Source organism: Drosophila innubila (assembly GCF_004354385.1).
Source record: "Drosophila innubila isolate TH190305 chromosome 3R unlocalized genomic scaffold, UK_Dinn_1.0 2_E_3R, whole genome shotgun sequence".
Classification (NCBI taxonomy): Eukaryota; Metazoa; Arthropoda; class Insecta; order Diptera; family Drosophilidae; genus Drosophila; species Drosophila innubila.
In genome coordinates this window covers 16,346,620-16,359,162 of record NW_022995380.1, presented here as the reverse complement: position 1 = coordinate 16,359,162, position 12,543 = coordinate 16,346,620, and the positions used below count along the sequence as shown (strand labels likewise).

At 40.2% G+C, this 12,543-nt stretch overlaps 1 protein-coding gene across 3 annotated transcripts in view; it reads right to left on the bottom strand.

Annotated features, from left to right (window-relative positions):
• Positions 1-12,543, bottom strand: part of LOC117792602 (transcription factor E2f1) — a 40,282-nt gene that overhangs the window by 19,615 nt on the left and 8,124 nt on the right. For all 3 annotated transcript variants that reach the window (XM_034632805.1, XM_034632804.1, XM_034632802.1), the window contains exon 2: positions 5,582-5,610. The gene's annotated coding sequence lies outside the window, so the exon portion shown is untranslated. The remainder of the gene's footprint in view (positions 1-5,581; positions 5,611-12,543) is intronic.

The following is a 12,543-nucleotide window of genomic DNA, read 5'->3' as shown; positions in this document are numbered from 1 at the left end:
GCACATGCCAAAATGGGTTGGGGGAGGGGCAACAAGGGTAACTACTGAGACTTGGAATTGGTAAACCATTGAAATTTCTGTTTTGCTACGCCTTAGAGGTTCGTTGGACTCTTCGAGGTCTTCAACTGATAAGAAACTTCAAAAGTTATTACTTAGAGAGGGGAATTTGGGATTCTAAAACTTTTAGAAACAGTCATACTTCTCCAAGTTGAAACTTCTTCAGCCCTTAAGTGAAAAAAATGTTCGACGAATTCTGTATAAAGTTGTAATGCTCTAAATTTGATATTGTATTACATCAATTATATTTTCTTAAACCTTAAATTGTACTTTGGTTAAGAAACTATTATATAGTGGTTTTCATTACTCGAAAGTGTTTTTCTATAAAGTGGAGTAATTGGACTCCAATTATTATTATTTTTTTTCTTTTTACATTGCCTTTGTTTATTGAATATTCTCTAAGAGAGACTTACAATAAGTTTGAATTTTCGATTTTCCCCATTTAACTTTACTTCAACCTTCGACGTAAAAAGCTTTCGCCAGGGGCGTTAAAATATTGTCGTACTACTTTATATGGCTTTTGGACCATTCTATGGTTTGATCTGATAAGAAATTTCCAAGATTTCACTATGGGAATATTGTGATTTAGGCTAAAGTTGGAAGAACTCGACTGAGTTGGAGCTTTTTGAAGATAATGTGTAACTAAATGATTAAGATCGGAGAGTTTAGTGTCTTCCCAACTGGACCAACTATCTGTCCAACTTGCTGTCTGCATGTGCGCCTAAGGCTGGGCATCGGGTGCTCATTAAATCTCCGACTACCTGGTCGATGCCTTTGGCCTGGCTTACCGGTTTTCAAATTTGGGATATGCGCTCACGTTTTTCAGCTATTTTAAGTAACAATAACGAGAGTGAGAGAGAGCAACTGATTGTGAGAGACGGAGATGCAGAGGAACTACAAAAGCTGTGCCGGGACAGGCCACAAAAACAAGAAAAACCTTCGAAATATAAACAGCAAACAGACTGAAGAAAACGAGAGAGCGAGAAAGAGAGGCAGAGGCAAAGGTTGAGGCTCAAGTACGAGAGTACATTCATAAGATATTTTATATGCAGGGCCGAGGTTCAGCTTCTGGCTTCTGCTTGAGCTACAGCTTCAGGTTTGGGTTCAGGTTCGGGTCTATAGGTAGAGCAACTCGTCTGCCTAACCTCCTCCTCCTCCTCCTCCTCCCTCTTCTTCTGTTTTGTCTCCTTCTTTGGCCTGTATGCGAACAGCGTTCGTTGCGCTTTTGTTTTTCCATTCACGAAATTCCAGGAAATTTGTAGATCAGTAAATCTCTGTTGTTGTTGTTGTTGCTGCTGCTGCTACCTCAGTGTTTCCTATGAAAGAAGAGCATCAGGACACTGCGACTGCAATTAGCTTAACTAAAGCTCAGTTGATAACTGCGACTCTAATGAGCAAAGCGTGGGAGCTTCCGAGCGGATGTGAGTTCTCTGAAGATGGGCTTAGATCCAAGCGAAAATCAAATTAAGGCACAACGTTCAACAACTGACAAACTGACAACAGACAGTCAACCGAAAAGGACCAACAGATGTCCCAAATGTGGCTGAAACTAATGCCTGAGAAAAAAAATGAAAAGGAAAAGTGGAAAAAGAAGTAGGAAACGACAGAGACACAGACACGGCGAGGACACGGCCAAAGGGAAACACACCTGGACGGCGTCTTGCGCAAAACTCTAGACTCTGCTCTAAAGTGCCGAGCAGTGAGAAGAAGCACCCTTAAAATGGAAAAACCAAAAAGTAGCAGCACCCTCCAATGGTGTGCTGAGTGTTACTTGGTAGCCCACGAGGCACTTCAGACGTTGCGTCCTCTGTTTCAGTTGGAAAGTGGAACGAACTCAGCTGCACTGAGCCAACACCACACCAAATCCACAAATGTCGCTAGCTTCGAGGCCCCGTGCTAAGGTAATTTGGCATACCCTGTAAAAGCCCTAAAAAAGGGTTGTGTATATAGCGATATAAGAGGCTGAAACTAATAGATTGTTCTGTTTCTGAATACATTTTATAATCTCAGCATAAATATATGTTTAATCCTTGAACTTACAAATAAGAACAATTTAAATTTTTGATTGTTTCTCAATTCTAATAAACAACAAATCAATAAAATTAAAAATTTAGTTAATTTAAATCAGGGAATCAAACCGAAACAAATATAGTTTACGGTTTCGGTTCTATTTCAGTTTTTTTCTTTCGGTTCCGGTGTCAGTACCGGTGCGTAACGGTACAACAAATCAATTTTGAAACATTTTAAAATTGTAAGATGTCGTTTTATAATATATATAAAAATATTTGAATGCAGAATGTATTTAGAAGCCAAACCATGATCAAAATGACGTTCCGCTTGAAAATCGGTTTAGTTTTAATCAAGTTATGACAGTTTGAGCTTAAACGAAACCAACTCAAGTCTCCCAAATATGTTTTGAGTTTTGGGAGATTTTCGGTTGCTTTCGCTTTTTGTGGCACCCGCGATAAACAAGGAATCAAACCGAAACATATACATAGGTTCCGGTAAGTCCCGACAGCTATTTCGGTAAAATTATCTACAGACTCTACAGGGTATCTGCAAGGTAAACACTTGATTTGCATAGCTAGTTACTCGAAGAGATATTACGTTGCTGTTGTCCCGTTTATAATTGTTGCAAAAATGCAACAGCAGTTACGTTTTTAAGGGTGCAACGTAATGTTGTCCGCCAGGGATCAATCCCTCTCCCGCTCTCTCATTCACTCACTCACTGTTAGGTTTACTCCCTCTCTTTGGCTTATTGTTCTAGTGTTAGAATTGGGCGCACTGCTGCTGAGTTGGGTTTCCTGCAATTCAACAGGAAATGGAAGTGGTTTTTGTTGCAGAAATTGTAATGGGAACGACAACGTTGCCTGCCGTTGATGAAGTGGAGCGCGTCACAGTGGGACACACGACAAGGTGCCACAGCTAAAACAGAATTGGGTCGAAAAAAATAGTACTTGGCAATAGAGCTGTCACATCACCCTCCCCACGTTTAACTTTTCAACCCAACATAAATTTCACTCCTTGCTTAGGGAAATTCTAGATAGTTTAAGCTTAAAATGAAATTTGGTAAATAGTTTTGCTGCCCACCCAAAACACAAGTTTTCTAAGAAAAGCAAAGCAAATTATTAAGATAAGTAAAACAATAGAATCAAGTGTACTAGATTGTGATACCCTGTATTTATGCACGGGAGCGTACTGTATTTCATTCCATTTACTGAATATTTGTTAAGTTTAAGAGTAGATAGGTTGTATATGTTAGACTGCAAGATACTCAGTATATTCGCAATGCTTGCGTGCCTCTTCTTCTAACTTCCTACAGGAGTTTTTCCATTTTATGAGTACGCACCTAGGTGCTTATATTCAATGTTAAGGAGTTCCACCATTACCTATGAAAATTTGGACGCATATGGACATTTTAGAATATTTTTCCTGGTTTCTCTTCTACTAGCGATAATTTTGTAACATGTACTGTCTGTCTCTCTTGCTTATTGTACCCTTTGGATATCTCGTTTTAATATTATACCTTATTAATATCATGCTCGTGACAATGTCTATTCTAATTCAATTTCAATTCTAGTTATAGGTATATTTGTCCCACTGTGCTGCAGTTGGGCCCAAGCGTGGTCCACATGAACAACAGCCCAAAGTCCAATGCAACCATTGACATGTGCCAAATGACGGCGACAGCAACAGCGACAACGACAACGACGACATTTGCCCCTCCGGCAAGGGTGACCGTTGCCCGATGCAAGAGGGCTGAGCCCGACCACGGCTACTGAGCTAATAATTAAAGTAAAGTAAAGCAACAGCAGCAGCAACCCCTAAGCGGGGGATTCGAACAGGGAATTCAAAATAGGGTGAACACAATTTTTTTCTTCTTCACTTTTTTTTTTTTTTTTGCAAAAGCCGTCGAAGAATTGTAAAAAAAACGTATTGTAAATTAGAGCAGGGGCAGGCGGTGCACCCTGGCCAGGGGCGAGGGGCTGGCAGTAGAGGGTTGTCGCTATTACAACTAATCATTTGTTGTTGTAGCTGTGTTGGAATGCTGAAATTAAGAAAACAGCTGGCGTTTCGTATAGCCCATGGGTAGATACGTAGGATCTAAAGATCGATCGGTTTCTTGAGGTTCGTAGACGCGCGTGTCAACCAAAAAAAAAAAAAGGAAAGGTAAAGGTAAAGGAAGCGCCTTAAATAAACTGCGAAATCCATACAGATTATGTTTAGGGTTTCAATGTGCATAGATAAGATGATATTTAGTCGCCTCCTCCCAATGAATGCAATTACATGCGTGAGATTCGACGGAGCGGGTTAAAGGGGCGTTGGGATTTTTGGGTTCGTTAGCCCGGTAGCCAGGTAGCCAGAAAAAGTGTTAAGCCTTTTGCCCACGACACGCGAACTGTTCTACTTCCTGCATCCTCTTCCCTTTCTCCCTCTCACCATTTTGTGTGTGTGTGAAAATCAGCGGAGCATAGCAAATCCCTGGCCGAGTTTCGCCCCGTCCTCTCGTGGGATTAATTAGCATTTGGTTTAGGAATTCTTAAATTTGGGTCACCCCATAATTTATGTATGTACATACGGATCGGCGGTATGTCAAGTGAATGTCAAAGCAAATTGCTTGCTACGGGTAATGCATTTGCAGAACATTGAAATTGATTTGTAAACTCAACTTTCAACTGCTGATGGCATTTAAATATGGGATAAATCCGTAGACACAACCAGTTTTCATACTCTGTATGCCAACAGCGTACAAAAGTGGGTAGTCAAAATAAGTTGTGCTAACACAGAACTGATTTGTATTTGGGCATATTTTACGATCTATACATCCATCAGTCTGAAACTTGTGATTAAGCTTAGCTATTAAGAGAGTTAGAGTTTTTAAAGTTGATATATAGACTTCACAGAATCCTACACAAAATAATGTATGGTTTAATTTGTGTATTACTTTTCTTTTTACTAAGCGCAACTCAGTTTTGTATATTTACTGAATTGTAAAACTGATCATCTATAGGGTATCATCTGGTCTAAATCTCTCTCTCTCTAATTGTCGCTTTCAACTAGAACATTCTTGTTGTCAATGGCTTTGCCGTGTGACATTTGCTATGCAAACAACAAAATTCCTTGCCTGGTCCTGGCCATTTGTGGACTGACAAGTTATCTTTGATGTACTCCGAGAGTTCATTTGTCTGGGATCTAAGCTGAACTGATATTGTTTGTTTTGTTGTAGTTGTAGTTGTAGTTGCAGTTCCTGTCAACTTGTCCACGGTTCAGTGGACTGTCAAGCGGCTGTCGAAGGGTGAATAACACCTCAAGCCAAGGGAACTTAGGGTCCAGGGACGAGGTTCAAGCCAAAAGGTAATGCCCATAACCAAAACCAGAATTGTATGTAAGTCAGCAAAAAGGAGTTAAAAACAACAACTCATCTGCATATATATTTACTTAAGTGGTTTTTCTCAGTTATCAGCTAATTCTTGGATGAAAATGAAAATCCTTTATTTATCCTAAGCATTAAAGAAAAACTTACCAGCAATTTTAAAAGTAAAACCATGCAATCTGTAAAGTAAATAAGAAAAGTAATATCATTAGACTTCAGTTTCAGATTATCATTACTTACAAGTTGAAGATTATTTTAAGAGGTAGTTATATACTGTAATGAGATGGAGTTCTACTTCAATTTATCAAGTTTCTAGATTTACAGTACAAACAGCTCGTTAGACTTAAGATCACTTCAGCGACAAGGAGTTTTTATTGTAATCTGCATTGAAATTCAAGTGGGTTCAGTTAAGCAACAATCCTTCGCCTCAGGCGCAATCCGATTCAGCCTAAATCAACAAGTTTTTAGTCGAAGATTTAGAGCAAAACTTAAACGGAAACCAAATGCGAAAGCAACAAAGTTGTCAAATCAAACAAATTCCAAAAGGTAGAGTGAGCTGTGGTTTCTGGATGCGATCTGGTTTGTTGGTTCTCATTGGAGCTCAACAATGTTTGGTGTTAAAAATATGAGCGGCATTTATAACTTTTTGTGTGCTGGACCGGCGTGCTTAGAAGCCCGATCCTTGGCCCGCTCCGTGGAGCTTCCATCAGTCGCAGCAGTACAGAGTTGAAGCGGGGGTCCAAAAGTAATACCCAGTCATGGGTCTGCGGTTGGGTATTTTAAAAACGCCAGCGATTTATGCGTCTGTCAGAGTCGAGACGGCAGCATCGAAACCTGATTTGATGACGGCGCAAGAGTTTAAAGGGCTATCGCGTAGGTAGAGAGAAGACGACAGCAGTCCAACAAGACCAAGAGACGACGCTGTGTGAAGTCGCCAGACTTTACTAAAATTCCTGCACAAAGTGCCTGACTACGCAATAGAAGGAGAAGAGGTCGAGGCAACTGCAGCTACAGCATCAGGAGCATCGGCTCGGGAGTCAGTTGTTCTCGTCTGAGTTGCAGCATTCCACAAACTACCGTCTCCACCAGACAGCCCAGTTCCAATGCTGACTGCCACATGTTGCACACACTGTGAGAATGAATTTAATTAAAGAAAATTTTCAACATTTGCAAATCCAGACCAATGCAGCGCCACAGCATCCAAGCCAAAACACACAAACACAACTAGTTCAAAGTCTAGCGCTTGCACAGTGATTCCAAATTCCATTACATATTGATGAATAGCCAAACTCAAAAACTCTTCAACCATATATACATTTTTTAAATAATTTTCTGGTAAAAAATACTGCATACAAAAGTTAAATGTTTCTGCCCAGAGTAATCGATAAGCTCGCTTCGATTATTATGAAATTTGCAAGCGTGAGTAGACAATAATGCTGCCATTAAATTGGTAAAATCGATACTCTCGTAATTGTCCACGTAATTGATGACAAGAAAATGAAAAACAAAAGTTAATCATAAGTAAGATTAATCAACAGGAAAAGCTGTTTGACAAGTCAGTTATGACTAGCACGTTTAATCTGTAAATTTTGTTGTTTTTATTGCCTACAAATCAGCATTTATAAAGTTAAAGGTTTTTCCGTGTATAATTATTTTTATGAGATCTACAAAATTTATTGTTTTGCAACTATATTTATTAATAGAGCAATGCTTTCGCCTAAATCGCTTTTATAAAACTCTGTTAATGTAACATCATTTTCTGAGAACTTTTTTATTTTGATTATGGGTTACAATTGTAGTCTTAAAAGTTTTCCGATGAATTCGATTACAAAATACATACATTTTGAAGTGTCTCTAAATCTAAGTCATTTATATGAAACTGTTACATTTAATTATATTTCAGACAATAGATTTTAGCTACTTTAGAAACAATCTATTTTATTTAACATCTCTGGTAAGTGTAAATGAATCATTTGTAGCTAGTGAAAATGAATAACACGATATTATTTTTTTTCCATTATTCGTTTTCATTTTGTGGTTGCATCTTGGGCACTGTGCAATGCTTCTGGAGGCAACCAACAATGCCAATTAAATCACATTTCAGTGGCACATTAAAATGCAATAAATATATCTGTGCATGTGTGTGTGTGTGTGTGTATGTGCTTGTGAGCGCAGTGACTGCCATTGGAGCGTTAAAAATATTTTATGCTCAGCTCAGTGCAGACGTATTGCTCCTTTCGGTGCACCTCTTCTCCCCTCTCATCTCTCACAGCCACCCACTGCATGCACACACTCATCCCTCAAGCTGCAATAGTTGTTTGTCCTTTTGCGCATGCTCCAAAAACTACGTACGTAGATGTTGAATGTCCGATAAGCGGGCGTTACGAACAGCCAATGGGAACTCAGCTGCTCTATGGCTTCCCGAAAAACTAAACCTAGTCTGCTCTGTTGGGATGGAGTGGAGTGGAGTCGAGTCGAGTAATGTGCAGTGTATTGGTGTGGAGTCGAGTGTAGTTTCTACCAATGTCCGACATCCAGGCTCTGAGATCCAGCTCCATGTTCGCATCGCATATTTACCGCTCTCAATGCATTTTCAGCATAATTTGGCGTAATTTTAGTACAGCGGCATCTGACTTTGTTTCGGCTGTGTTGGATTCGACTTTTGAAAGGGTCTTGCCTCTGTAGCTGTAGCTGTATTTGTATCTGTATCTGTGTGGTGTCCACTTGCAACATTTTGAGCCCGAGTTGCGCCATTGCCATTCGATGAGATGGAGATGGCGGAGAGCGTGAAACTCGTGATATCGAGCTGGCCACGAATTATGCTGTGGAATATTGAACAGTCTCAAGGTTGTCCTTGTTCTCCACCTTCTTCTCATACTCCTGAACTTCCGCCCTTCCTATCCAAAAAAGCATAAACAACAACAAAAAGAAGAACCGGGCGACTCCAGCTGCGTGACTTGTGGCAGGGCAAAGAGACTCAGGCGACGGCTTTTGTTTTATGTCTTGCCAGTTTAACAATAACAACAAAATTTACCAACAACAACAACGACAACTGCAAGTGTAGGTGAGACAAATGGCATCAGTTTCTGTAGAAGTAAGTTTCAACACATGTTAACCGATACAGTATAAATGCTTCCGATTATCCATGACACTATATTGCAAATCCGGGAATTCAAATCAACATGTACGGCCCACGTGATTTATTCTTACAATTTGCTTCACCCATAACTATATGCCCATAAGTTGTAGCTCAATATTGCGAAACATAAGGAGCAAATAAGGCTACAATTCTTATTTTGTGATATTATTTGATACATGAAAGATCCATGTATAATTTACTGTTCCTCTTCATTATCATTTCCCTATCTTCTCAATTGTTTTTCAATATTGCTTGATTTCTAAATTTAATTCTAATTCTAAAACCTATAAAATAAAAATACTTTATAAAAAGTTTCCCAACTTTTTTAGGAATTATATATTTTTGTTATAAAACATGCAATTTGAATCTGTTGCTTGTTATTAAACATTTGTAATACAGCAAATACAATAGTACCAATTAATTTAAGCAATAATGGTATCAAACAAAATTTTACTCAAAAATTAACGGTGCTTAAAGTTCTTCAATATGTATTCCACTTGGTATACACCTGTCGTCCACCCCAGCTTGAATATCTGGGAGAAGCTTTCGAAAGCACATTTTTGTGATCAACTTTCGAGCTTAACTGTGGCTCGCGTCCTGACCACAAATGCTGTGTCCAGTTGCAACAAGGGGCGAAAGGTGGAACAGCAAGAAAACCGCAAATGAAATATTTCTGGCATTGCAAATGAAATAAATGAAGTTAAGCCAATTTGAGGCTAAGCTCCAAAGAAGGAATTCATTATACTTGCTGCGGCAACAACAGCAACAACAACAAAGAGAAGAAGCAGAAACAGAAGACACTGAGCTGAGTTGAGGGACAAAGACGCGTGTCTTGCGTGTCCTGGGCCTAAAAGAGGAATTTGCGCAAACCACAGAAATGCGACAAATGCAACAATAGCTGTAAAGCCAGTCAGCAAGACTAAGAAGAAGGCAACACATGGAAGAAACCGCAATAAACTTGTGGAACAGATAAGATGCAAGAATGCAAAAAGATAAGCCATAACACCACGGCAACAACAACAACAATAAGAAAGAATAACAAAATACATACATTCACTATAGTGGATAACATAGGGCAAGGGGAAACGGGATGAGCTGACTGCGTGGGAAGTAAGTATTGGGGGGCTTTTTGGGTGCGGTTTTAGTTACTAGCGACACTATCTATCTTATATAATTCGATAAAGAAGCCGGCAAATGCAATTTTCTAAATATATACCTTAAGTATGTACATTCATATATAATGCTTTGTGTGTGTGTGTGTGTGTATGGTGAGTGAATATAATAAAGAGCCGAGCAAAGGCAAAGCAATCTAGCAAAAAGTTCACTCGATAACAGCGTCCACAAAAGCTCGTAGCCACCGCCAACGTTGCTGTCGCTGTTAACGTCGCTGTCGCCATTGACGTCGCAGTCGCCGTCGCCGTCGAAATCGTCGCTGTCGTCGGGCAACTCCAAAAGGTCCACCAAACGTAAACAACAACCAATAAGGCAGGAGTGAAAAGAGAAGGAACAGCAGGAGTAAGGACAGCAGTGACGGCAACATCAGCAGAAGGAGAAAAAAAACAAGAAGAAGCAGCAGCAGCCGACGGCGGCGGCTACATGAAAAATGAAAACATCAACCGAAAAGCAGAAAAACACAAATTGCGCTCTATAGACGAATATCACATACTCTTTGTGTTACAGGTTCTAATAACAGAATGTTATGTGAGTAAAATGCAGTCTTAAGCTTTTCTAATAAATATACAAATACACGAACATTTATATATATTATGTTCAAGGTTTGCCGATATCGCTACTCAGCTCATTAATGTGAAGATAACCATATGACTTTTGCATTTAGTTAGAATTACTCACAGTATCACATACAGTTCGTTAACTAATTGTCTTGACAATGAAAAGAAAATTAACATATGGGTTTATTTATTTTTAAAAACAGTTAATACCAATAGATCTCGTTAAGTAAACAACTATAATGTAAAGAAAAACCAAAGCAAAGTAAGCTATGCGAATTTTATTCTTTGTCAATACAATTACTTGACAGACTGCATATTTGTTTGTAGGCACGTTTTCTTGAGCAACAATAAACAGCTTGCAATTGTCGGTTAAATTTGAATTTTGTTATTTAGCGATTAGGCTTGCCAACTCATCGAGACAGTGTTGCCAACTTAAGCGTCAAGTTTCGTTGAGCTTAAGTCTGTATGGGATCTCATGCAAAAATACTTATAAGCTTTTTCTTACTACATATGTACAGAACAAGCTTGATAACAAAAGAGAAATAACCCTTTGACTTGGATATTGAAAAAATTATGCGCCGCTTGCAGGAGGCAGTCCCATGTGGATGTTATTATTGTTGTTGTTGTTGTTTTTGGTGTAAGCAAAGTGCTGCTTGAAGGATGCAGACGGAGGAGGAGACGGAGCTGAAGGAGTAGGTAAAATGCGTGTCTGGGTTTGGCTTGGCGCTGCGTTGTGTTGTGTTGGTTTCAGCCGACGACTGCAAGCAAATTCACAGCACAGCAAAGCACAGAATTCCATTGAAATCGTTTGAAAATTGAGCCCAGCACAGGAGATTTGCTCAGTTCAGTTCAGAGCAGAGCAGAAGAGAAGAGAACAGTACTGCCGCCTTGGATCGGTGGGGAATAGTTGGGTGTCGTCTACCGTCTCGTAATAAATATAAGCCGAGAGTTTTGCTTGAGGCAAGAGAGAGGCATGAGGCGGGGACTGATGATGACGCTGCTTCGTTCTGCTTTAGACTCTTGCTGTGTAGTTGTTGTTGCTGTTGTAATTGTTGTACATTGTACATATACTCGTAAAATGTGTAAAAATAACAAAGCAAATGAATTGCAGTTTAGCAATAAAGCAAAAGGGAAACGGATGCGCGTTACGAGCTTTGAAAGAGGCTGGCCGCACAGGACCGAGCACCGAGCACTGAGGACTGAGGACCGAGGACCGAGGACCGAGGACCGAGGACCGAGGACCGAGGACCGTGTCTGCTGCACCCGCATATAAACCGGAGCGCACACATACATATGTATGCAATAAAAGTGTCAGTATGTGTCTGTAAGTAGAAAACTGCAGCCACAAAACTTTTTGCATGTAATTGTCAGGCAACGCAGACGTCGACAATGCGACAATAGGGTACGAAAGAAGGAGGCAGAGAAAAGGGGAGGGAGAGCGAACAGGGAGACGCAAGCCAAAGAACTACTACAACAATGTTGCCCCCCCATCAAAATTGCAAGTGCAAAGCAAACGAGAAAGAGCGCAAAACGAGAGCGAGAGAGAGCAACGAGCCGGCATATGAAACGTTCCACAACAACAAAATATACTGCAAGTGCCAAAGCTGAGCAAGCGCCACACACAGACACCAACACCAACACCAATACCCATACAAATGGATGCAGCGACAGCGCTGCTGAGAGAGAAGCAAAACAGGGAGAGGAGCGCATTCAAGCTCTGCTCTCTCACTCTTTCATTGTCTGCACTCTGCGTGTGGGTCTGTGTGTCTGTGTGGGTCTGTGTGCAAGTGGAGCTTAGCGGCAGAGACGACGACGCGGCGTCAGCGTCGACGCTGGCCAACGCAGCAAAATTTCATGAATGGAATTTGTAAATTTTCTTTTCATTTGCAACGTTGCGCTGTTTATGTTGTTGTTGTTGTTGTAGCGCTAATCATGTGCAGCGCATCAAGAGAGAGAGAGACACAGACCCCAAGCATGTGGAGCAGACGAAAGGCATAACAACAACAATAACTATAATGTTCCAGTGTGGTTGTTCTTGTCTGAAACGGGTTTTGTGGCTTTTACATAGTATCTGTATGTATTTACATTTGCTGCACTTTTCGCTTCTCCCTCTTAACAGCTGTGCGGGTGAAGTAATAATAAGCGTTTCTAATCAGAGAGAGCGAGAGAAGCAGCAACGAAAAAAAAAAAAAACTAATGCGATTTTAATTGTCGTACATAGTATGTACACCCCTCACACCATG